Source organism: Melospiza melodia, chromosome 5, assembly GCF_035770615.1.
Source record: "Melospiza melodia melodia isolate bMelMel2 chromosome 5, bMelMel2.pri, whole genome shotgun sequence".
Lineage (NCBI taxonomy): Eukaryota > Metazoa > Chordata > Aves > Passeriformes > Passerellidae > Melospiza > Melospiza melodia.
In genome coordinates this window covers 40,564,189-40,591,015 of record NC_086198.1, presented here as the reverse complement: position 1 = coordinate 40,591,015, position 26,827 = coordinate 40,564,189, and the positions used below count along the sequence as shown (strand labels likewise).

General features: G+C 35.8%; 1 pseudogene; it reads left to right on the top strand.

Annotated features, from left to right (window-relative positions):
* Window positions 1-2,760: 2,760 nt before the first annotated feature.
* LOC134418606 (NADH-ubiquinone oxidoreductase chain 2-like) lies at window positions 2,761-3,361 on the top strand (annotated as a pseudogene).
* The last annotated feature ends 23,466 nt before the right edge of the window (window positions 3,362-26,827 follow it).

Genomic DNA, 26,827 nt, shown 5'->3' with positions numbered 1-26,827 from the left:
ACTCTTTCTTTAAGCCATGTCTGAGCAAAATTCTCCAACACCTCCCCACAACCAGTCCGGGAGAAAATACCTCCTTGGAGAAAAGTGGGAAAAAAACTGTTTCTTAAACAATAAAACCTAAACAATATTAAACAATAAAACCCCTTGCTGCTCCAAAAGCAATGACAAACTGAGAAAGTCCCTCCCTGGGTTGCAGCTGAGCTCACTCAGTCTCTGGTCAGTCCCTCAGTGCTGGCAATGTCGCAGGCCAGGCCCGTCCCGGTGGGCCTCAGGTGCAGCTGCCGGTGCTCCCCTGGGTGTTCAGGCCAGAGCAGGTTAAACAGCCCCAAAGAAAAGGGGAAAAAAACACAGTCCAGGGAACTCCTTTGCCTCAGCTAGCTAACACTAACTAAAAGCAAAGGAGAGCTCTGTCCCGCTGTCTGTCCATCCGCAGACAGCACAGCCCAGGAGCAGGAATGTGCAGGAGTGAGTGCAGTGTCTGAAAACAAACTGCTGCTTCTTCTCTCCTACCTTCACTCTCTGGAACAAGGCTTAAAGGTGAAAAACTTATTATTCAGCATAAACAGAATGAGACGATTGGGGATAAAAGCATCATATAGTCAACCCAGGACACTTGGAAATATTCATATGGATTAGAGAGTTCCTCTCTGCCTTCTCTTGTCCAGATTAAACAGGTCCAGATTCTGCAGTCTTTCCTCATAAGAGAGCTACTCCAGACCCCCTCATCATGGGGACCCTCTCCTGTAGCTTCTTATCTTTCTTGAACTGTGAACACCTGAATGGTACAAAAGTCGCTGGATGTGGCCTCACCAGGGCTGAGTAGAGAGGCAGGATGTCTTGACCTGCTGGACACTGTCGCAGACATCTTTTCTTTAAAAATCCTTTCCTTAGGATTTTTCCTCCTGAGAAGCTGGGAGGCCTCAGGAACAAAATACAAACATTAATTGTCTGCTGCTGTGGAATGCAACAGGTGCATCTGTGACTGGCCCATGTTGGATGTTTGTAATCAATGGCCAATCACAGTCAGCTGGCTCTGACTCTCTTTCCGAGACAGAAGCTTTTGTTATCATTCTTTGCTATTCTACTCTTAGCTTAGCTAGCCTTCTGACTAGAAGACATTTTCTTCTAGTCTTTTAGTATAGTTTTAATGTAATATATATCATAAAATAATAAATCAAGCCTCCTGAAGCATGGAGTCAGATCCTTGTCTCTTCCCTCATCCAAAAACCCCTGTGAACACCATCACAGGACACACTCTTCCTGATGCACCCCAGAATACTCATGGAACTGAGAGAGCAGTCATAATTGCTCTCATCTTACCAATTTTGCTCTTTTTTTTGTCCCCCTTTGTAGTGTCCAAACCATAAATTGAAATCGATTCCACTTATTCTGTAATGTAACTTGTAATCATGATACAGAGGAGAAGCAAAATGTACCTTGCAAATCAATTGTCAGCCCAAGTGAAGTGGAAAGGCAGATCCCCAAAATGTGCTTGGGTCCTTGACCTGCTTTGATTGATAGATATGCATGACTGATGCAGTGGCAGGCTCAGCAAGCCACAAAGCAGTTTTATTTTACCAGGGAATTGTCTGGGTCTGAGAGTGCTGCTTATGTGGGGTGTGTCTGTGAATAAATATTTTTCAAGTTTGTATGTTAGTGGTGCCTTTCCAGCTGATCTGAGTCTCTTGCCAGGAGCAGAGCCTGATATGTGTGTGCTGAGCAGAATGCTGAAGGGGGTGTCTCCTGGGTGTATGGAGGGCTCATGGAAATTCACTTGAACTCATAACCTGACATTTTACATATGTAAAAATAAACAAAAAATGCAGCCATGTTTGAAAGATAGTGCTGTGCTTATGTTTGCTAAAAAATGAGGTAGCTCCTACTCTCTCTATTACAATGAGGCTTTTATAGATTTTGGGTTTTTCAAGGAGTTTCATCAGGCTCCATTTTCTGTCCACGAGGCTGGAGAAATTTAACCGGACACAGTTTGAGCATTGTGTTTGGAAAGAGTGGATTTCTCCCAGTAGTGGATCCTATAGCATTATCCTAGCTAATCCCCCCAAAATCCCTTTCCTCTTGTACATGCTGCATGTTGGTATTTCAGGCTTATCCTGTACCATTAAGGTGATTAGGGCACCTGCTTTTGAAAAGTAGTGTTCAGATGCTGCAGTAACCCAAGAGGAAAGAGTGAGTGTAACTGAGGGGAGAAACCAAACCATTGCTTATCACAGCATTTAAAATATAGCAGTTGAGTTCTTAAAATATTTAAGATTTTAGATAGCTGTTGCACCTCAGCTATGAAATACTGCTCCTTGACTAAAGTGTGATAACCATGTGAGAACTCTGTTAAATTAATGTAGGGCTGGCAAGTTTTGTACAAGGGTATTTTTATCTTCTATAAGATATGTTAGCAGTGCTTGCTGTTGGTTATTATCTTCTGTCTTAGGGTAAATCTTTTAGACATGCACTTATGATTTAGCTGAGGGGAGGTTTTACTGAAGTGCATTTTTATTTCAGTAAATTAATGCTTGCTCAGCTTAATTCTTTCTCTCCTTCATTGTATGTGTGCCATGTACTTAAGAGGCTAATAGTTTAATACCTCGTATTTTACAGATATTTTGATGATGTTTCTAAGTTGTTACCATTTGAAATACCTTAGTGATACTTAATATTAATGCTATTTGAATGAAAATATACAGGTAAGGGTAAGTCCATGACAGAGCAGTCATTGCAGCTCTTTTCTGAACGTTCTGAACCTCACTCTCACTAAACCTTGTGCTCTTAACTATCCTAGCTATCCTCTCAGCAGCCCTGGGAGGATGAATGGGTCTCAACCAAACACAAATCTGAAAAATTCTAGCCTTTTCTTCCATCTCCCACCTAGGCTGAATGGCAATCATTATCATCTACAACCCTAAACTCACCCTCCTCAACTTCTGCCTGTACGCTGTAATAACTGCAACCATTTTCCTCACCCTAAACACAATTAAAGTCTTAAAGCTATCTACCCTAATAACTATGAACCAAAATTCCATCCTTAAACCTTAAACAAAACGCTGCTCCTAACCCTGCTCTCCATTGCAGGACTCCCTCCTCTGACAGGATTCCTGCCCAAATGACTTGTCATTCAAGAACTAACTAAGCAAGACATAGCCCCAGCAGCCGCACTTATCTCCCTCCTCTCCCTGTTAAGCCTATTTTTCAACCTTCATCTCACATACTGCACAATAATTACACTCCCCCCACAAACCACATAAAACATTGTCGTACTAGCAAACCACCCAGCATTACAATTGCTATCTGAACCACCATGTCCATCATCCTCCTCCCTACCTCCCTTATAATCCTTACCATTGTCTAAGAAATTTAGGATTACCTAAACCAAAATTCTTCAAAGCCTTAAACAAGAGTTAAACCCTCTTAGTTTCTGCTAAAGTCCGCAGGCCATTACCCTGCATCCCCTAAATGCAACTCAGGAGCTTTAATTAAGCTAGGACCTTCCAATTTACTAGACAGATGGGCTTTGATCCCATGATACTGTAGTTAACAGCTATGTGCCCTAACCAACAGGCCTCTGCCTAAGGCTCTGGTACATAACCGATGCACATCAATGAGCTTGCAACTCACCATGAACTTCACTACAGAGCTGATAAGAAGAGGAATTGAACCTCTGTAGAAAGGACTACAGCCTCTTACACACTCAGCCATCTTACCTGTGACAGTCATTAACCGATGATTATTCCCAACTAATCACAAAGATATTGGGAGCCTATACCTAAAAGGTGAGGTTATGTAGAGTAGTGGGATTGGGAGGAGTTTTATGATGGTGGATGGGAGGAAGCCAGTGGTGAGAGGAGAGCCTTGGAGTACTTCTGGGATTTAGAAGTAGAATGGTACTAGTCCTAGTTTTATTGCGATTGATGAAGTGGGATCAGGCAGGATGTTGGGTGGGTAAGTTGGGTGATGAACATTTTCCACAGGATCTGGATAAATATATTTTCTCCATGCTGACTGTGATTAGTGCCCTCATTGGTAGAAATTCCATCTGTAGCTCAAAATTCTGCACTAGCCAGCATCTCTGTGTGGAAACGTTGTGCTAATGTTGGCTGTCATGTCTCTACCTTTTGCACCTCTTCCAATATTCTTACCTTTTCTGATTACCTTCTGCTGTCTCCACAGCCTGTTTGGATTTTTCCTGGGCTACCTTTTACCCTGCTACTGCCTCTCAGACCTGCCTGTGCTTTGCTCACATATCACTTTATTTTCTCAGTATTAGCATCATTTGGAAACTCCAATGCTATCTACAGTTACAGTCTTACAATGGTCAGTCTATCAGGATGAGGGATAAAGATTGCTTTAGAAAAGCTGTGAACTTTATAATGATAAATATGTAGTCCTATCACATAAATATAAAGCATCACAATAAATATAAAGCATTGTCCTAGTAGAACAATTCATGCTATATGAAGAGTACTCTTATTCCTTGTCTGCCATTTCTATGTGTGCAGGACCTTTATTTAAGAATTAAATGGAAATAAACAGAAGCGTGAAGGCTGAATGAGACAGATTAATGCAATTTAAGATATGCAATTAAAACACCACAGACAGGAAATTTATTTCTATTAAAATAATTTTAGAAAGCGTTTTTCTATATTAAAGAGATAATTTGTATTTTTATGGCTTGATTAATACACTGTGATGAAATTCTAAAGCTGCAGAGCATTAATTGCCAGAGAACTAAGACTGAAGCCTAATATTTTAATTCTAATGGGTTCAGAGCATTTTAATGGTCTTCACTTCTGCATATTTCTGTGTGTTTTAAGCCACAGAAAAAATTGTTTGATATTAAGAAAGATAAATTGTTATAAATTTCATCAGGTTCCGTGAATAGGGCACTGGACTGTGACTTAGAATGTCTGGAGTCCAATTTTTGCCCAATTTTACTATTCTCTAATATGATTTACACCAATTTCACACTCATTATATTAATTTTATTTTGAGTCTTTTCTTTAATTTCAGTGGGCTCCACAGTCGTTGTCCTGTCAAGCAGTGTATAACATTTCAGCCACCTTGGGATCCAGATCTTGGCATTATTTTAGAAATATGAGGAAAAAAAGGTAAAAAATATTAATTTATATATACATATGATACTGATATCACTGTGTACTCCTGATACTTTTCTTTAGCTCCAAATTTTATGTCCTTAAAATTTACCCTATGCTGTTAAAAATTTTGCAGACATCACGAGTAAGGCGGAAATATCCTGCAGATGCAATTTTGGTTTTTGACAGTGCAATTTAAACTTTCTCTAAGATTAATGAAAAAAAAAAATGAATCACTGAACCATAAACATTATATTTCCTGGAAGTTGGATATGTACCACAACATACTGTCCATGACTAAAAATGGCAATTTTATACTGTGGAAAACCAGTCACCCCAACATTCCTACTGCTTTGTGCTTTGAAGGTAACCCAATGATCAGATTGCAATTAATGTCTTTTCTGGGATCTACACACTAAAGATAGAGGTGCTTCATAGTAAAGAAAACAGAATTCTAAGTGTGTGATGAAGGAATTGTGGGGTGAAATCTAACCAGGAACATTTTAATAGTGGATAGACAAGATTGTAACATTTTTTAATCCTGATTTTAAAAACTAAGTAACCAAGCTGATTATATTTTCTTTTGTGCTCAAAGAAACATCACTTTATGATCCCTTGCTTTTGAAATGAAGTATTAAAAAGGTTTCTAGTGCACTTAAAATACAGGAAACTTTACGAGCAGGAATTTGTTTATTTTTCTCCAGTATATATGCAATGCAAAGTTATCAGCTTCCAGGTGGAATGATTGGAATTCATTCTCCTTTTGTGTGGTTTCAACCCAAATTTGTCAAGTGGAACCTTTGTGGTATTATGGAATAGTGTAATGGTGTTTTCTTTTTACTTCATAAGCTTTATCTTCCTGCCTCAAGCATCCCACTTGCAGCAAAAATTATCGGGGGAAAAGATATGGGTTTTTTTTAATGTTATTTTTCCTCTTAGTAAAAGTGGGATGTGTTAAAGTTTGGGGGCGGTTTGGCAGGGTTTTTTTTTTTTTTTTTTTGGAAAAGAAAAATAGCATTTTAAACAGGCTACATGTCCCTGAGATGCTTTTATTAGTAGTAGTTTACTCTAAATTTGTAAACAGGAAGCTGCAGCAGCACCCATTTGTCTTTTTCTTTTAATAAATCAGGCTTTCCAAGCTTTGTTTTTACTGCTTAAAAGTGTGGAAGTGTTTAATGTTCACTTAAAACTTGCTTCAGGCAGTGTCTGAGTTTATCTGCTCATGTAAAGAACAACAGAGTATTTCAAACAAGCAGTGTTGCTGTAGTGCTCAATACAGAAATGTTTCAGCTACAAGTATCTCTATCTATATATCTTCAGTTTCCCCTGGAGCTTCCATTACATAAGCAATGTTTGGGATGAATTTAGATGGAATAATAATAATAAAAAAGTGTAGTTATATTTTTGATCAAACCCAGTTATATTTGATCCTTAAAGGTTTAATTAACTATTGAAATTAAAAACAAATTGTGGTAAGATTTTCCCAACAGCCACTTGATGACATAAGTCTGTTCTTTGGCATTATTTGGAAATATTTTGTAACTGAATTACTCTGAAGTATTTTCCCTTCTCTTACTCCTCAAAATTTTACCAGAAAAAGAGCATTCAGGTTAATGAGAAATATTTCAATTGGTTACTGGTCTCTTCTTAGCACAGATGTGCTCAAATTATGAAAATGGTTTACTAAGAGGGCTTATCTGGAACTGCTATCAGTTTGATGAAGGCTGAACAGAATACAGCTGCAGGCATAAACACTCAATTACCTGAGCAGCCTTCTCCAACATTATTTTCAATTTGAGCTAGAAACCCTGTCCCTGTTAACTCATAACCCATCACCCAGTCTCTTTAGTTATACAGACCTGAGGGTAGAAACCAAATCTCTGCTGAAAGGTTAAAGAAAATACAAAAATATTCTTTTTGACTAGTATGTAGTCCAGGAAAATTTTCTCACTCTGCTGGGACTTCATTGCTATGAACCTTTTGACCAAATTTATCAGGCTGATGGAGATTTGGTAAAGCTTTAGAGAGTACCATTAAATTCCATGTCTGTTGAAATTAAAATTACTTTCTTTTCTTGCACAGAAAGTGAATGCAAAGTTGATAATAAAAGTGCCTTCTATTAAAGAAGATTGCTTATGTCAAAAATGTGCACTTTAATCTGTCTGCCTTTGAGCTCATTAGGTTTTATCAAACTTGAATATGTTGGAAGCTGAGGAAAAAATGAATTTTAAAATGAAGCCTAACACTGAGGAAAAAATGAATTTTAAAATGAAGCCTAACACTGAGATAATGTACAAAAAAAAGGCAGCCAAGCTGAATCTGTAAAAAAGTTGTGTATTCCAGAACCAAATAAAAAATGGCTTAAGGTTAGAAAATGATTTTAAGGAGAATGATTAAATGTTTAAGATAGTGAGATTTGAAATTAACTTCAGTGATTTCACATGATTGAAATCTGCTACCTCTGTTGTGCTTCCTCATAGGTTGGGAGACAGAATTGGAAGCAAAGGAAAGAATAAATCCAATCAGGAATAACTTCTTGGTGTGGCTGGGTTCCCTTGCTGTTCTGGCTCATATCATGTGCAAAGCCCCATCCAACCTGGCCTTGAACATTTCCAGGGATGAGAAAGCTGAAACTTCTCTTGGCCACCTGTTCCAGCACCTCACCAACCTCACAGGAAATAATTTATTAATAATATCTAATGTAAACCTACTCTCTTTGAATCCATTCCTTCTTGTCCTGTCACTACATGTCCCTATAAAAAGCTCCTCTCTGTCGTCCTTGGCCCCTGTTTCTCAGATAAAGGAATAACTAATGGATATTTTCCTTGCTGTTCTAACAATTTTGGTGTGTTTTTTTCCTGAAAAAAAACCCCTCTGTGACTATTGCTGCTACATCCCACTTCCCCAAAAAAAGGTTTTGAAGAAAAATTATATTTGAAGAAAAATTATATTGTTTAAACTTGTTTTACCTAGGAGCTAAACAATGACAGGAACAGATATAAGCAACCTGACTTCTTTGCCCATTATGCCATGAAGAATATAAAGTTTCATCTATTAAAATTGAAATAATATATGATTGTTGTCCCCATCTCTCTCTGTGTATGTACACATAGTATACATTCTAAAACAAAGCAAAAATCCCTTATCTAGAATCTTCTTAGAAAATAAAAGAGGTAGGAAAAAAAATTGAGTAAAACAAGGATGAGTTCAGGCTTATTTTGAAATTTATTCTTCATCAGTTGTAAAATACTTTTGCATAGGTCGAGCATACACACACAAAATAACAAGTAGGTTTTTTTATGAAACTTTTGATTGCTCAAGCAAAGACAATGTGAATGGGAGACTTAAAGCCATATTTCACTTGCTGGCAGAATTCACTCATGTTTTAGAACACTATCACTTGTGTTAAAAATCAATGTTTTACGTGTTCAGTATTGCAGAAGGTGGGAAATTCCTCTTAATTTCAGAGCATCATTTGCTGAGTTTAGGTTTGTGCTGGATGCCACTGTTCTTGGAAACTGGTTTTCATGTTGCACTCATGTTCACCTTATGAGTATCTTGCTTTTTATCCCAGATGGTTTAATAACATTTCTTTAAATGGGCAATCATCTAAGTGTGTTTCAGGAGACTTTGTGAAACAGACTTTTAAAATTTCATTTTAAAAACCTCATAAATCTGTGTTATAAGAGATGTAAAGTCCCACCATTGTGTCATTTTTTTCACAGTGGAATATATATTTTAATTCACCTGTGAGAGCTGAAATGTAGCCATGACATGCAGTGGAAAATGTCTGTGGACTGGCAGAGTGGGATTGAGGAGATCCATGAGATAATAAGATCCTGAAGGAGCTTTTGACAGAGAGAAAGAGGCATATGACAATTAAGAAACATACACTTCGCGTTCCAAAAAGGCTTGGATATCATCTGTAACATGCTTCATATTTCTCTGAGAAGTCACTTGACTCTATGCTTTGTTTATTTATTGTTATAGTAATTAATATTTACACACAGCATGGGTGAAACAAGCAATATTTTTTGATTCTTCTGATATGGGATTGATTTCCCCCTAAAATGGAATTGAAGCAATAAAGGGAAAATCTTATATTTCTGGCAGGTCTGCTAAATCCTCAGAATGCTATAGATGTGTATGACCTGGATAAAAATAGTAAGTGTATATATAGTTTTTATCACTTAAGTCCTTTGAGCATCTCCCAGAGATAAGAAACATTTGTCACATTTTTGAAGGGGTTTTCATTGACAAAGGCTTCAATCATGCAGAAAGCTGTTTTCAGATTTCCATAAAACAAAGAGGACACCATTTACATGATAAATTGCTCCCAGACAACAATCTTAGCTGACTACCCAAGTGCTACCCTGTGATTCTGTTATCACTGATTTGTCCTTCACTTTTCAGCAGAATGAAAATGAAGGACTTGCAACTAATTGTGCCATGAAAACAGAGCTAATAGCTAATTTGTTCATACTAGAAAAGGGAAAAAAAAAAGCAACAAAAAAAACCCAAATAAAACCAAAAAGAAGATTCTAAGCCATTAGGGTTGAGTGTAAATCATATAATATGCAACAACAAAGCATTATTAATGGCTGTACTGCTATACAAAGAGTATGAGAGTGATATTTTGTAGTAAAATTACTTCTTGAAAGGTCTAATGCATTTTTTGAAAGCATGAAGCCCTGTATTTCTAAATGTTACTGAAAATTATGTGTCTTCCAACAAAAGCTATGAATCTCTGTTATTTTTTATCAGTGCTGATCAAGAGGAAGAAATAAATTTTATATATATAAAAATATATCCTAAACTCCTGGTATTACCAAATTTTATTGCCATAAAGATATCTAGTTTCTCGTATTTTTTTTGTTTTCGGTTATTTTTAATTTCTGATTTATTTTTTAGTTTTAATCTATCAAAATGCAAAGAAGAAGGGAATGAATACTTTAACAATTGTCACACTGAACTACTAATCTGCTCTGAGTACTCTGTTTTATCTATTCCCACCCAGACTGACAGTTCAGAATATAACATTTCTTACCAAAGGACAAAACCTGACCTCAACAGAGAGTTCAAGAATTCTCTTCTTTAAGATGTCCTTTTTTTTCTCTTTTTTTTTTTTTTTTTTTTTTTTTTTTTTCCCAAAACCCTTTTGGAATAAGATTAAAGGAGATGTGACACCAATGTAGATACTTTTAGCTATTTTGGTCTCTGTGAAATATATTCCCTGTAAGCAAATATCATCACTAATGTTATCTGTGCCTTTTGTTGTGTGATTATCTGCTCTTGTACTTTCATCTTCCACATTTTTATTTTTCAGACCACTTCTTGTTGTGATTTTTATGTTAAAAAAACCCAAACCATTTCCTGCATTCTTAACTACCACAGTTTTCGTCTTTTGCAGTTTCTGTTATTGTAACATTAGGACAATAGGTTTGAAGATGAGGAAATGCTGCTTTTAACTTTGAGATGATCAGTGTAATTAAGGTCTGTATTGTCTTGGTTTAAAATTAGATTTGGATTTGGTTGCTGACTAAAATATTTTGAAACAGATTGATGTTTTATTCCTGTCTGAAAAAAAATAAAAAATGTAGAAATTTATTTGCTGAAATTATTCCATCACTGTATCTCTAGATTATGGGATTAGGGAAGGTATATTTCCTGACTCTGTGACTGTTAATTTTTTTTTTTTTCATTTTTTTGGGGGGGAGGTGTTGGTTTTTCTTGATTTGGTTTGAGTTTTTTGAGGGGGAGTGGGGCACAAAGGCATGGAAACAAGACCCTACTTCCTTTTGCTTCCTCTTACCATTATGACAATTTCAAAGGAGAGGAAACATTTTAGAAGTCAGGAGAAATTCTCACTATGTGACCAATAGGACTGCAGTTTGATTGTGTGCTTGACCAGGGCTGTGAGATGCATGACGAGAGTTGAACACTTCCAGAATCTGGAATTTCTTTCTTTCTTTCTTTCTTTTCTTTCTCTTTTCCTTGTAGGAGCTAGGGGACTGGAAAAAATTCTACTCTGATGTTTCCAAATTTATTGACATGATTTTGATTAGGCTCTTTTACTTAATTTTCTTTCTTATTTCAATTTGGTGACACCACATTACGAATGCTTTTTTATTATTTAAACGATCATGCTCCATTTTCCTCTGTCTATCACTCCTTATGCTGTTGTCCTACATACCAACACGATGGTGAGGCCATCAGATTTGCTCTACATTAAAAAGCACAAGGAATTAGAAAACTGAGTGTCTTGATTATAGTTCTGCCATACATAAGAAGTTTTATGTGTGTGAAAATTTCTGGCATATTTTACTCAGATCTATTTGGAAATGGATACCTAGCATTGAAAGTAAGAATATGCTGCAGTATAGGTGTAAAATAAGGAGGTTTAGGAGATTAAAAGAATTAAGAGAAAGCAGAGACTTCTAAGGAAATAGAATACTCATGTTGTATGGATTTTTGTCATTTGCCAGTAATCTGGGCTGGTGATTCTCAGAATGTCCTCCGTAGTAGAACACTTCTGTGGAGTCTGAGGAGCTATTTTTCTCAAAATTGTACAGTAGTGATGAAAAATTGAAATACAGGGTCAACCCACTCTGCAAGGAAATTTGATTTGAGTCTGCTTCAAGGAGTATTGCACTGTTCCCTTATATTTTGCTGGTTTATGGACGTAAAATGAAATTCACCTCTTGTTCTTTAATATTTTTGTGCTTTGAGGACAGCTGAGTTTAGTATGCTATTGGTACTAAAAATTGGGAGGGAAAGACAAAATACAGCAAGCTAAATAGCAAAATTGTCTGGGATAGTATAATTTATCTTTCTAAATAATATGTACATGACACAATCAGGTGAGTAAAAATATTAGTAAATTAAATAATCTGTTTTCTTACTGGAGCATAGGAAACAGAATAAACACATGATTTCTCCTCAGAACAATGAGAAAAAGAGGTTCAGCTCTCATGTTGTTCTCCATCATATTGTGGTGACAGCATTTCTCATGTAACTCATGCAGGATGTTGCTTTGCAAAATATCCATATATTTATGCATATAAATTACTGGATAGCAGCTGCTATATGGGAAGGAGGGAGAGAAAATCTCCTTGACTATAAAAAGAGATTTCCTTGCTATGCAAATAAAAAAACAGCTGAAATGCATCATAGAAATCAAATAGGATTATGATCTTAGTGCAAAGACTGTTTCCTTTCAGGTGAATTAAATCAGATGGTGAGGCACTCGATTATAGAAAAGAATGAATTGTACTGCAGCCTAAGATATATAGGATACCAAAAGGGAAAAAACATTATGACAATGGAAGATGATAAGAAACCTCCTTAAGAGAAACTTTGAAAATATTTATTTTGTGGAAAAGAAATTGGATGACTGGAGGGGAAATGATTAAATATTGAAAGAATGTAGCAGCCATAACTATCAAATGTTTCAATTAACCAGTTTTTCAGGTGTGATAAATTTCATTCTGTATGTTAGGCTAGGAAGGTTTCATAGTAAGCTTTTTAATGTATATTACATATTCTTTGAATTGTGTCATCTTAACTGCACATTTCCATGTTTTCTCTTTTGTTTCTACATTGTTCTTCCCTACCAATACTCATATTGGAAAAGAATGCTCAACTTTTTTATTTACTCCGAAATTAGAGGAAAAAATTCCTCTCTTTAATTTTCCCAATATGTGTAAAATTTGCATTGATTCCGAAAAGTATGGTGAGACAATGCCTATTTTTCTTTCCTTGTAACATAGAATCAAGAGATGGCACTGTTTAGATTAAAACAAACAAGAGGAAAAAATAAAACTCTGAAACCTCAAGGGCAGTTTATTTCAGTTGCTGAGAATGGGGCCCCCCAACCTCACTGCCAGCAGTGGCAGTTCCACTAATGGAAGTGGGATTTGCTCTAACCTGTTCTCAAGCATTCTCCACTCCTACATCTCAACAGCCTCTCAGTAAGATTTTTAGAAACCAATGGTCTAGTATTCAGTAAAATAAATCTTTTTTTAAGTCTGTAAATTTTTCAGAGCAGGATCGTTTTTTCCTCAAATAATCTCGTTTGTCATTACTTTCCCTTCAATAGCAGCTACTCATTTTGCAATTGGAGCAGGTTGTCATCTCATGTATCAAATTCTTCTGTCCTTCCATCCATTCTTTGTTTAATTGACAAATGAATTGTACAAATTGTTTAATTTAATTTCTACAAATTGTTGTAGCTGTTTTTACTGATGTTGTAGTTTAATCCCAATTGGTAACTAAGACTCACACAGTCATTTGCTCTCTCATCCCTGGTGGGAGGGTAGGATAGAAAGGATAGAATAGGAACAGGATAGGATAGGAAGGATTAAATTAAGTAAATTTATTGGTTGAGATAAGGACAGCTTAATAATTGTAATAACATAATATGATAATGAATATTAATGAAATAGAGAATTAAAAAAAATAGAGATAAAAAAACCTAAAACTAGTTGTTTAAAGGAAATCACTAACTTCCACTGGTAGTAAACTGTTGCTGAAGCAATTTCCAAGCAAAAGTTGGCTAGCTGTCCTAACACCTCTATCTTCTCTTCTATTGCCAAACATAATTTCACAGAGAATTTTCCATGGGGCTTTTTGGTACCCCTATGCACCAACATATACATGTCTGTATCTCTTTTACATGCAATGCTGTAAGATAGATACAGCTTCATGTACATTTTTACAGCATCCAAAATTCCTTTAAAAGGGCCTGTATTCTCTGCCTTTCTCTGGCAAAGGTCTAAGTGATTTGTTTTGTCTCCCTCATAAGCAGTGTGAAATAATTGTCAGTTTTCTCTGGCACATAAGCAGAACACACCTATCATTCAAGCACAATTTAAAATAAAAAACCTGAAAACTCGTTCTCCTAAACTCTTCCAGTGCTAGAAAAGTAGAAGCACAAAAGAATTTGAAGCAAAGGAAATAAGGAAAGGACAAATGACATAAGGCCTTGTCTGAGTTAAATGATGAGTTTCAGCTATGGTCTGGAGGTGATTTTCTTCACTCATTACCACTCTAACCAGCTGCACAGATGGCCTCTGAAATCTACATAAAGGCAAGAGCTCAAAGGTTAGGAAATAATGAAAAGATGATGCCTACAGTCAAGTGAAATTATAGCTTCTCCCGATTGAGGGAAATGCATACAATCAGAAATCCAGAAATTACGAGATGTTTAAATAACTGTTTTAAGTAACACTAAAGGGCAGAAAATTAGAGAAGATCACATGAAGGTTATAGAAAATTATGTCTATTAGCATCACTCGTGGCTACAGCACTAAGTAAGCTGTTCTTATTAAACAGTTTGTTCTAAAAGTCCTTCTCCTGTGAAATCAAATGCAACGTTTCCCTTCATCTCCTTACTCCTTGCATCCCATCTCTCCACTGCAAATAGGGAATGCAGCTGGTCACACTTCCAATCTCCCTTCCTTTCTTCTACCTGGGTGACCGCAGTAGCCCTCTGGGATTTTTTGAAATGTGGCTGGTGAGAAAGATATTTTGCTGTTTACAATGACTAGCAGTGCTTGCAAGCACACAGAGAGCTTAATTAGTTTTTCTTTATCTCTGTTTCAGCGTGTCCCAAAGTCTCTCAGTGCTGAAATACACACCCCCTCACACACACACCGAGGAGAGGGAAGCACATTGAGAAAGAGCTCATTTTGAGCATCACCTTATGGTTGTAGCAGCTCTGTTGGCTCTGCTTGGAGCAGTGAGACATGTTTGGCAGCTCTGTTGCACGATTTTCTATGCGCTCATCAGTTTGATCCAAATGGGTGAACAGCTGGGATCTCACCATCTTGAAGACAATTGCTGCTGGAGCTCATTTCTCTGGCAGACGTTCTGCTGCAATCTTGCTGAAAGGTGCTTTGCTATTTCCCTTTCTCTCCTTTTTGCCTAATGAAAAGAATATTGAAGTGCAACCAGAGGGTCTTTATTATCTCTGGTTAATTCATTTTACAGTGAAGAGCATACTATTTAATTTCCAACATTTCAAGGAAGGCATGACAAATAAGTTTTTCTGGATGTATTTTAATGTGGCTTTTTTTTTTTCAATTGAAGATATAAATAAATCTTTTTTCTTATTTAAAAAATACCCAAACTATAACAGTAAACTTCAGTAATTATATGCAGAAGGCCCACATATGGTCCCATTGAGATAATACCTATTTGTATTGAGAAAGGATGACAGAAATCTTGATTTTCCCAAAAGGAAGAAAGTTAAGGTAATAGGGCAAAGATTCGTTAAGTATTCCTGGTTGGTTGTTTTGTATTTTTGTGGGAGTTTTGTGGGGTTTTTTTCCTTTATTTGGTTGATTTTGTGTTTTAAGGCCATAAAGTGCTTTAAATAATATGGTTCCTCCCACTTCTCCCCCAAAACACGAAGTGATGGTGTTGTTGATTGAAAGACATGCATCTCCCTGCCACCAAGTAGATCCAAATATTTAAATGAAATTTCATACCTCAGCTTTTTTTTTTTTTTTTTTTTTCATATGTTTGATTGCAGGCACCAAATTATTTTATTTTCATTTTTTTTTTAATTCTTTTTCTCCTCGAGAAATGTATTGTAAGACTTTATCTTCTGTCAGAGCACTTAATGTATTAAAGTCATTGAAATGACTACATACCACTCAAGGAGGAACCTTAACTGTTCAGGTTTCCCAGTTCTTCACAGAGGCAGGAAATTATCTTTTTTTAGTTATCATGGCAGAGAAGACTGAGGTAAAGCAGGTAAAGTGAATCATCTGTGTTCATACAGTTAGAAAATACTTGACCCAATTTTACTTTTAGAAGTAATAGACAGATGTTAATTTTCTGGATGACTGCTGGTTATTTGCAGTCAGCTGATCTGATTAACCTTAATATTTCACATTATAGCCTCTCTGTGTAGGTATCTCTAGAGGAAAAGGAACTCTCTTTGTCTACGTCTAATGACAAAATAGAATAAGAAGCACAATGGATTCTTGGTCTAATTTTCTTTGCTTGATGCAAGACTTAATTCCTGATGGCAAAACATCATTTTTACTGCGTGCCTCTTTGGACAACAGTTAATATATTCTGAATATATTCTGAATAAGGATTTAATTATGGCTGCAACCTCTGTTGTATTCCCCTGAGTAAAGCAGGTAGGTAAAGAGCACAAAGCCTGTCATGCCTCTTCAGCCTCCTCAGGGCTGTGGTGGGGCCACTGGTGGTTTTCAAAACTGGCCTTGATTTAGGAGAAGTTTGTGGCTCATGAGTTTGCAGGCAGCAGAAAAGTGAGGAATTTCTTACTCTCCTCCTACTAATTGCTATGTCTCTGACATTGACATAGATCCAAAATCATTCCATCTGAATGAAGGCCATATCTAAGGTGCCTTGGAACTAGAAGAAAGAGGCAGTGTGTTAAGGCTGAGCAGGGATGGGTCAATAAATTGGTAGTGGAGATCTACCTGGACACCTTGGGTGATGTATAAGGAGGGCAAATCAACATGGGAAAGAAATACCCCTGGAAAAATCATTTAATTGGGGACAAAGGGTCACATCATAAGCTGCTACTGAAATAGGCTGTATGCATACTGATGATTTTGTGATTATTTTTCAAGGTTTTTGGTTTTTTCCCTTTCTTTTCATTATAAACTTGTTAGTTCTGTGAGAAAAAATTATTCAGTTTGCAGTATGTAAGGAACATTAAAGTCTCTTCTTTCCCCCAACAAAAATTGTTTGATCACTTTTAGGAGGAGGAACTAAATAGTTGAACCTACTCTTTCTTTGCTCAGAATAAAAAAAGCTGGCAGAGGGATTGTGTGTGCATTCTCAGTCCATCTAGGAATAACCTTTTCAATTAATAATTTTCTTCACACAGCCTGTTCTCTGTTAGTCCAATCCAGAATGTAACTCTCTGGAAATGTTAGCTTTCCAAGAGAAACCAACAATAAATCTCTACAAGCTGCTTAGAGCCAATTCTTATTTCTATACAGGAGAATGATGAGTATAGAAAATTTCTGCTTCCAGATGCTTCTATCTCTCTTATAATTCCTTTAAAATAAATAAAATTTAAAAAATTGTTCTTCTTCATGTGTTCAGTTTTTTGTTTTCAACATAGCTATATTTTTGGTGATTAGAAAAGAGAGGTTTTTCCAGTGCTGTGTTTTTTAATTTTTTTGCTTGATGAGTTGGATTTAGTTTATTTTATTTTTTTTTTAAGAAAAGCTCTACCTTAAAAGCCTTAAATTAAATAAGAGCTGATTAACTGGATTTCATGTTGTTGCAAATGTTACTCTGGTCCAATCAGACACCTAGTGAAACTATGGGTGCCTTTATTTGTAAAATCTAAATATCCCAGTGATAAAAGGTACAACATTCTTTTTTAGGCTTCAAGCAGAAATCCTCTTCAAGTTTAGCTCTTTAGGTAGAAAAGGTCACACTTTCCTGTCAATGGAATGGATCATATGTCAAATTAACTTTGCTAACTTCTCCTAAAGAAAATTAGGGAGAGATCTCCTGAACTGATTTGTGACAGCCCAATATGAATAAGACTGATAGTCATAAGTGTAAACCACTTTAAATAAATTAAATACAAGTATTGCAAAAATTGACAAACAATATGGAAGGTTATTTGAATGAAAATCTAGTTTTAGCAAGGAGATGTCACAGTATTTTTGGGTAAGTTCAAAAGACAAACTTAGAGAAGTTAGAGAAGTTTCTTTCCCTCTTTGGAGCAAGAAGCCTGCAAGCTCAATCTTTTTTTGGACATGTAACAACCCTCAAAGAAAGATATTTTTAAAGTAGTGTTCCTGTTAGAAGTGGTGGGATTTGTCCTATAAGTATTCTACCTAATTGACCAGACATTGAAAAAACTGAGATGGGATGGAAAAAGCTTGATATCACTTGTTTCACAAGGGGACTTTCCTATCCAGTGTGTGTGATGCTGCAAATCAAGGTCAGGTCTTCCACCACTTCCATCACAAGTTCCTCTAAATTAAATGCCCAATATTATTTGTCCCTATATGACTTACTTTTCACTGGTTTTGGTAAGAACAATAATTTTGTCTTCATTAAAGATTGTTTGGAATGACTCCTTTTTTATCTGTTCCTAGTACTAAACAAAATCTGTTGTATGTGCTGGGTGCCCCATGGCAGGAAGGAATGATGAATCTGACTCCATGTTCTCAGAAGGCTGATTTATTATTTTATTATATAAAGTAATACTAAACTATACTATACTAAAAAATACAGAAAGGATACTTATGGAAGGCTAAAAAGATAATAATGAAATCTCCTGACTCTTTCCAGAGTCTTGACACAGCTTGGCCCTGATTGACCAATGAGTGAAAACAACTCACAGAATCCAATGAAACAATCACCTGTGGGTAAACAATCTCCAAACACATTTCAAAGGAGCAAAACACAGGAGAAGCAAATCAGATAATTATTGTTTTCCTTTTTCTCTGTGGCTTCTTAGCTTCCCAGGAGAAAAATCCTGGGAGAAGGGATTTTTCCAGACAATATAAATGTCACACAAAATCCTAAAATATGCTATGACCATTCCAAGAACTTAGGAAAGGTTCTAAGAAATAACATAAAATGGATGAAAGTGAGAAAAAGGACAAGCTTAAACCCTTTCCTAGGAAAAGTCTGTGTTGAAATGCCATTGTAGTAGTGGCAGCTCCTGTGTTACAAGGTGACAAGATGCCATCCATGACTGTGAAGAAACATTCAGAGCTGCTTCAGACTTCTACAGTTTGTCACATTTCTGGCAACCATAATGTTCTGCTGTCAAGTATTTCTAGTTTTGTAATAGTGATTTTTGATCCAGGAGTAAAAATGTATACACGTAACTTTCAGTTCTCTAACTTAAATAAAGCATGAGAGGAAAAAGAAATCCTACTTCACCAATATACGATGAGTTTTTATTGTACAGCCTTTTATTTTAATGGTAAATGATGGGAGGTAGAGGGTCTTTTCAAAAGCAAGAGCACTGAAAATACATTTCATACAAGGGAATGTATTTTTAATGAAAACTAGAAATGTGGTTTGAAGCTTACAAGCAGTGAAAAAAAAAATTAAGATTAAATTGGCAGAGTTGTAATATTTGACGTTGTATCTGCATCTGAAATGTGATGAAATTATGTCCAGTCAGGAGAACCTGCTGCTTTCTGCAGGTTTGGATGAATAAATCGTGTTTATAAAATGATTATTCTGTTGTGAAATAAATTCAAAATTTGACTGTGTTGCGTATGTTGCATTAAGTCAGCCAAATATTTCTGTAACTTTTACCCTGAGAAACCAGCCCCAAAAGAGTTTTAGTTGAACCAGAACCTTGGAACAGGCAATGTGGTATAAGAAAAAACACTTGCTTCAAATAGTTAAACCAAAACCAGGACACAAAGTGTTTTCTGAATTCATTAATGGCTAGCAGTCAACTGGCAATTTGTGAACTATAAGTTCAGGATCCATAACTGCAATAAAGTAGCACTTGCAAAATGTTAATGAAACCTAAAATTTCTATTTACTGGCCTACAACAAAGTCTGAAGAAATGGCTATTCTCTGTGAACAGTGACATATATTCACTTACCCCTCCCAGCCCCACCTCAGCATTGGAGAAACCTTGGAAAAGAGGGATAAAGATCTCTGGACAGTGGATCAGATTCTCTTTTTTTAAAATTAAATATTTCTTTAGAGTGGGATAAAATATTTTTCTACCCTTTTAGGATCATGCCTATCTTGAAAATAAAACTGGGAATAAACTAATTTGGTGTATTTACAATCATATTTCCAGATTTTTGATTTAGGAAGCACTGCAAGTGTGGTATGGACACTGTTTCTTCTGTGCTTGGACACACACAAACACAATACCTTTGTGGAAGCAAATAGCCAAAAAATTGACTGTTGCAATGTCAAGTCAGCTTGCTGCAAAAGAGTTTGGAATCATTTGCTTCAACCTGCAGGAGACTAATTCCTTGAAAACAATTTACAGCACATCGACAGACTGCATATATGACATTTTTCAGAAATACAGGTGACAAGCAGTGGCAGCTGATCTCCACATGATTATAAGCTGTTCTCAAAGGTCTGAATGTTCAAGACTGTTCTTGCTGTGCAAATATCTCTATGAGATTAAGAGAATCAGTGTCTATTTCTAGCAAGGAAGTTGGGTATAATTTTGCCTAAGGTTGATTTGCCCAGCTCCTTTGGAGTTGAGTTTTTCCCCATCCAGGTGTACAAGGAAGGCAGTGGATAACACTTCTGTAATAAAATTAAATACAGGTTGAGTAATGCTTCTCCCAACTCATATATGCATGGTTTTCACTAAAGGATTTATAACAAGATGTTTTTCTGTATTGTCATTGGGCTGACACTGAAGTTGTAGTTGTTGTCAGCATAATATTTTATGAAAAATCCTTTTGCCACGATTTTTCTCCTGAGAAGCCTCAGAAAAGAAATGTAAACAATAATTATCTGGTTGCTTGGAATGTGGATTGGAGGTTGCTTACCAACACGTGCATCTTGGATTGGTTCCATGTGAATTGTTTTTACTTAATGACCAATCCCAGTCCAGCAGTGTCGGACTCTCTGACTCAGTCATGGGTTTTTATTATTCATTCTTTTCTAGCCTTCTGATGTCTCCCTTATCTTCCTTTAGTATAGTTTTAGTATATCACTTTTAGAATAGAATAGAATAGAATAGAATAGAATAGAATAGAATAGAATAGAATAGAATAGAATAATAAATCAGCCTTCTGAGAACCTGGAGTCAAATCCTCATCTCCCACCTTGTCCTGGGGACCCTCACAACACCACAACAGTTGGTGACCACAGTTATAGTGATGTCTCAGATATCTGTCCATTTATTTCCCTTACTCTGCTTGGGATATATCCATTAAATAAGTGTGATTACAGCTAATTAACATGGTTTTTCCTGGTAACTTCTTACTGTCAGGCTGGCTTCAATACCAGTTTCATTATTTCTAGCCACTTTTTAGCCATTTACTTTATCCGATTTGAACCAGTTTAATTTAATCCCATAGTGCTCCCTCTCACTCCTTGCTTCTGCCTCATTCAATGCTTTTACCAGCTGACACTTTTTGTGAACTTACTTTAGCTAGAGCACAAAACTTGGATTGTTAGCCACATGAATTACTACTGGCTGCCATTAGTTTTCCATATGTTCTAGATGATTTAACATGTCCTGGATGGTTTCCTAAAAAGCCAGGGTTTCCTTTGGTTTAGATATAAATTCTCCGACTTCCTGACACCCAAGCCTCATCGCTGTGTTGTAGAACTGTAGCAGTGCTGGAGCAAAAATCCCATGCTGACTCCGATTTCCATGCTGGTATCTTTGAGATAAAGTGCATCCCATCAGATGATACAGGTATTGACAGATATCTGTAGGAATGAAGGGGAACGTGTGCGGCTAAACCTGCCATAAGGAAGCGTGACAAGCTAATGGTGGAAAGAAAACACGTATAATTTTTAAGAGATCTTGCATTTAATTCCCTGTAGCCCTCAGAAAACTGAAGAAATTGTGTAGGCTCAGTGTAGAGCAGCTGCTGTGCACGGTGCCTCAGCACTTATGTGAATGCTTTATGTGGAACCTGAAGCTCATAAAACACAAGATATTTTCCTTATTTTCTAGCAGCAGCAAATCCTCAACCATCTTTAAAGATAATTCCTCTTTTGAGTTTTTATTGATCACTCATTTTCAAGAAAGTGGTAACTTTCAGTCAACCTCTAGGGGTCAAAGAGTTCTCGTTTCCTGTATTAAAGCATCTCTTCTCTTAAGCCTTTTTAATTAAGTCATTCTTACAGACAGTCCTGAGAGTTAATCCCTTCTTGAAGACTGGGTAGCTTTGATTGTCCAGAATAGCTGAAAGAAATTATTGTCCAACAATATTAAAAGACTCCTTATCAAATTCTGAAAGATAACTAATTAATCACAGAAATAAAACTAAAATCTCTAAGTTTAAACTCTTCTCTTAACTGAGTTAGTGTTTTGAAGTGTGTCAAGTGACCTTACTGTAACTGTCTATAAAATCCTTTATTTTTATAAAGTAGAGGAGTATTGAACTCTTCTCTGATCAAAAGACATTGGATCCTGCTAAATCTTTGAAGGGAATATATATTAATCTTTGTATTGAAAAATGAATGTGAAGAACCAGTACTTTCCCTGTAAATATATACACATTTATGTATAATGCACATGAATGTATAGACTAAATTTATGCTTTACCTTTAGACTTGGAAAAACTGTTTTTTATTGTTAACTAATCTTTTTCTAAAGAAATGGGAGGCAGTCTGCTTGTATGACTTCACAGTTCTGATAAGATCATAAGCACCACTGACTCTGAAACTGGGAAAATGGATTAAAGTGGAATATAGATTAAATGGCTGACTGCAATTTTATTTCAGCTGCATTTAAACCCTGCACCGGTCAAATAGGTCAAATAGAAGCCTGAATAAGCTTTTGCTGTGATCTAAGGAGTTGTGTGTCACATAACACATGCCGTGGAGTTTGGCAAATATCTTGCTTCACCTAGTCTGAGGAAACAATTTGACATTCTGCTTCAGAATCCAGTACTTATGTCTTTTACATATTTTTCTTTTTTTCTCCTTTTTTCTATTTTTACATATTTTATCTTGTCTCAGAAGCAACTAAAAGCTTTCCAGTGTAGGTAAAACTGAATTTTTGTCATTCTACATATGAAGGGCCAAAACTTGTCTTTTACTTCTATAGTAGGAGGAGCAGAAGTTTGATTCAGCTGTTCTTAATTCTGTCTTTTTGCTTCCCATCCATCCAGCATCAATCAGTACCAGTTTCTAGAAGGAGTTTGCCCCTATTAAAACTTTGGAATATGAAGTAATGTAAAAGTCACGTACACAGAATTATCTAGAAATGTGAGATTGTCTTATGCATAATAGAAAATACATCCTCAATTTAAAGCATCATTCATCCAAATAACAAAGAATTCAATATTTAATGTGTAGAATAAATCTGCAAATCATTTCTCTGAAGATTCTTCTGCTAATTCTGGTTTAAATGAGTTAGCTGTGGAAGAAAGAGTTAAGTGGTCATCAGAATCTGAAAGCTAGTGAACAAAAAATATGCTGATGCCTCTTAGATTACAACATTTGAAAGTATACAGATGTGTTTTCAGGCCTGAAACTGTACTGCAATTGTAGCTGTCGTAGGTCCACTCAAATGAAACCTGTACAGGTCAATTAATTTAATGTTTTTCAAGTATATGAGGAAAAACAGTGCATCTATGCTTCCTGAAAATGAAGAACTTCAAATCTGGGTTTTGCATGAGTAATCAAGGATGTCTAGATGTGACACATAAGGCAGGTTAAGTAAAACAAAACAAAATTGTAAAGCAGAGGTCTCATACTGCTCCAGCTATGCACATTGTTATTATAAAAGACGGCATTTTAAATGGGATTTAGTCTTATGTGTCATACCTTTGTTGCCATATTCATTCATTTGAAGCCATATTTTACTCTAATTAAGAAGGCAGAATCTATTCTGAAATGTAAATTGACGTGGCAAGGAATAGCTGTGGGTGGCTTCCAGCAATCACCCAGTCCATCCATCTGCCCCTGGACAGAATCAGATGCAGACAAAATCTGCTTTATGTAACAGGTTGTTCATAACACCTGCTTGGAAAGAACTCTTCAACCATCTCCTAGATAACTTTTAGCATTTTTCATCCTTTGCTCCTCGTGCTTTACTTGTATTTCTCACCCTCCAATTTAAAAAGCACGTTTTCACCTGAACATGGAGATCCACATTTCCTAATCTCTATGTAAAAAATAAAGGTATAGGGCTTGGAGGAAAATAGAAGAATATATTGCTTAATCAAATAAATAAAAGCAGACAGGAGCACTAAATAGATGTGTAAAATGTAGGTATTATGAGAAAGGAGAGCAAGCTCAAATAATTAAAAGGTATTTCTTATTAAAAAGATTGCACAGCTCTATATGGGTTTACACCAATATATTAATTACCTACTATTTTACTTTATGATAGTGATGAAATTGTATGTCATTATTTCAGTTGAGGTTTGAAGCATATTGTAATATTATCCTGAAGGTATGTTTAGGAGTTTGGTTGTGTTTGGGGTTTGGGGACTTTTTATGGATTTTTGTTGGTTTTTCTTTTGGTTTGGTTTGGGTTCTTTTGGACTTTTTTTGGGGGCGAAGGGGATGATTTTTGTTTTCCATTTTTACTTTTTTTGTGTTTTGTTGAGGGGTTTTTGTTTGGTTGGTTGATTTTTGTTTTTTGTTTTGTTTTGTTGGTCTTGGTGGTGCTTTTATAGTCTTCGGGGTTCTTTGGTTTGTTCAGTTGTTTAGGGGTATGGATCTTTGGTTTCTATTATTATAATTATTTTTTCCCTTTAAATCTTGTGTGATAATAATGTCATTTTGAAAAATCTATGGCACTTTTTGAGTTTTAGGATGCACAAAAAGAACCCACAGATTTTTAACATGTGATTGGTGAGTATCAAGGAAAAGTTTAAGTCTTTACCCACAGTTGTGTCACACTGGAAGCAAATAGCAATCTATACTTTATATTTTAACATATAGACTGCAGATAAAGAAGATATTTTATCTGTATGCAAATTACATTTGACTTTATGAATATAGTCCTGTTATAACATATTATTATCTGAATTGTGCCATTAAGCATGCAGCGTTTTTCAACATCAATTTAAACAGAACTAAATGTGTCCTCTTGAACACAGTAATTGCATCCTAGCATCCCTTTTTATTTAAAATAATTCATTTTACAGACAATAATATAGTTTATCTTCTAATATAAATTCCTTGGGGCACAGATAATGCATTATTCTCTATTTGGAAGACAGGCACATCATGGGAACTACAAGAAATGAAGGATAGTAATTACATTCCTTAAGGGTAGAGGGAGAAGCTTAGTTTAAATTTTAGGGGAGATATAAATCAATTCATCTATTCATTCTGCATAGAATGAATTTCAAGCTAGATGATTTTTGTCTATATATTTAAAAAGAAAAGAAGCATTAAAAAGAATAAAAGTTTCAGGCTGTTTTGGAAAAAAAATACCTTGAAAATATGCTGAATGTTGGGATTGAATGTATTTTCTGTCAGATAAAATGAATTGTTATTATTCCATACTATTCCGGAATTGAAAGTAGCTGATCTTTTGTCTTAAAAGAAAAATGCAGTAAAGACTTAATTTTTTCATCAGCTGAACATAAAAATGAGTCAAGGAAACAAAGAAACCCTTCTAACACTTAAGGTTTTGAATACATTTTCATGACCTTTTAGGAAGCTTTTCTAATGAGGACAAACAAAAATTAAGCAGGTCTGTCTGTCCAAGCTGACTGTAAGCTGTATTGCACAGTGATTATCCTATGCCACTGAGGTCTGTCCTTGTTCATGGATGTGCAGCCAGTGCGTCAAATTCTGTGATAATTGGAAAATGCAGCACTTAGCAAAGAATCAGAAAAATTAAGGGAAAAGTTATGCTTGTTTCATTTCTAACCTCTGCATGCTATAGGAATGCAAATGGTACTATCTTGAATGAATGAATGCTAAAATCAGATATTATTGACCAAATTTTCTTTCTTAGTTCATTAATATAAAGCTACAAAGCAAAGAATGGCATTTTTAAATTTGTTGTCATTATTCTGGTAGAACTCCTCCAGAATTAAAGGTATTAATACTTTGTTATTTTCTATTTGCTCCTATGAACAAATGTTATTTAACTAATATTATTACTAATGCTATTTAACTAATACATATAATAAGGGCAGAAAATTGGTCGGATGGGAAAAGTTGAGTCTAAATTGTTGTTATCAAACAATCCCAATGTAAATGTTGGTTCTTACCCTTGAAAGAAAATTAAATGGTTAACATCAAATATAAAATCTTGCTTTCAATGCAAGTATTTTAGAGACCCTTTTGAATTTTAATGCAAGAGCTATTCTCTAATTCATTTAAATGTAATCACTATTCTTAAGGTTGCATTTTATGACAAGTTTGACAATCAGTCACTGCAGGAAAAATTTTCAAACCATAAGGCCTTGAATATATTAAGAAACAAAGGTAGTTTTGTTATCAGAGAAAGAGATAATTCTGAAAGCAAGCCCAGACACGTTAAAAAAAAAAAAAAGAGAGAGAAAAAATTCTTTCAAGGCTTCAACCTTTAGAGATCAGTTCATCTGAAAGATTTCTGTCCTGCCTGTGTTTTAAAGGATGCACACACGGGGATACACAGGCACACACAGAAATTCAGTGGTGCCCTCAGGGTGCCTCCGTTTGTATTACAGGGCAGCTCATTCGCAGCTCACCCGGGATAGAACTGCTCAGCTTCTCTTTGTGCTCTCAAAGCCACCTATAATAATACAAATAGAAGTACCCTCAGGGCACTGCACACAATGTGTCTAGAAATGCCACAGATCCTTTGGGGCAAGGAGAAAATACATTAAAAAAAAAAAAAAAAAAAAAAAAAAGAATATCAGGAAGGGATTTGTTTTCCTCCATGGTAAATAAACACCAACTATTTGGTGATTTATGTTTCTGAAGTAGAGCTTGTCATTTTCTAAAAAAGTTGAGGTTTTTGTAGTATCTTTTAATTTCAGGAGCCAAACAATTGGTCACATCCTGAGGGATGTAGGTTGTTCCCTGGGAGATTTGCCTGTTCCTGAACACAGAGAACACTTTCAGAGCAATTTAC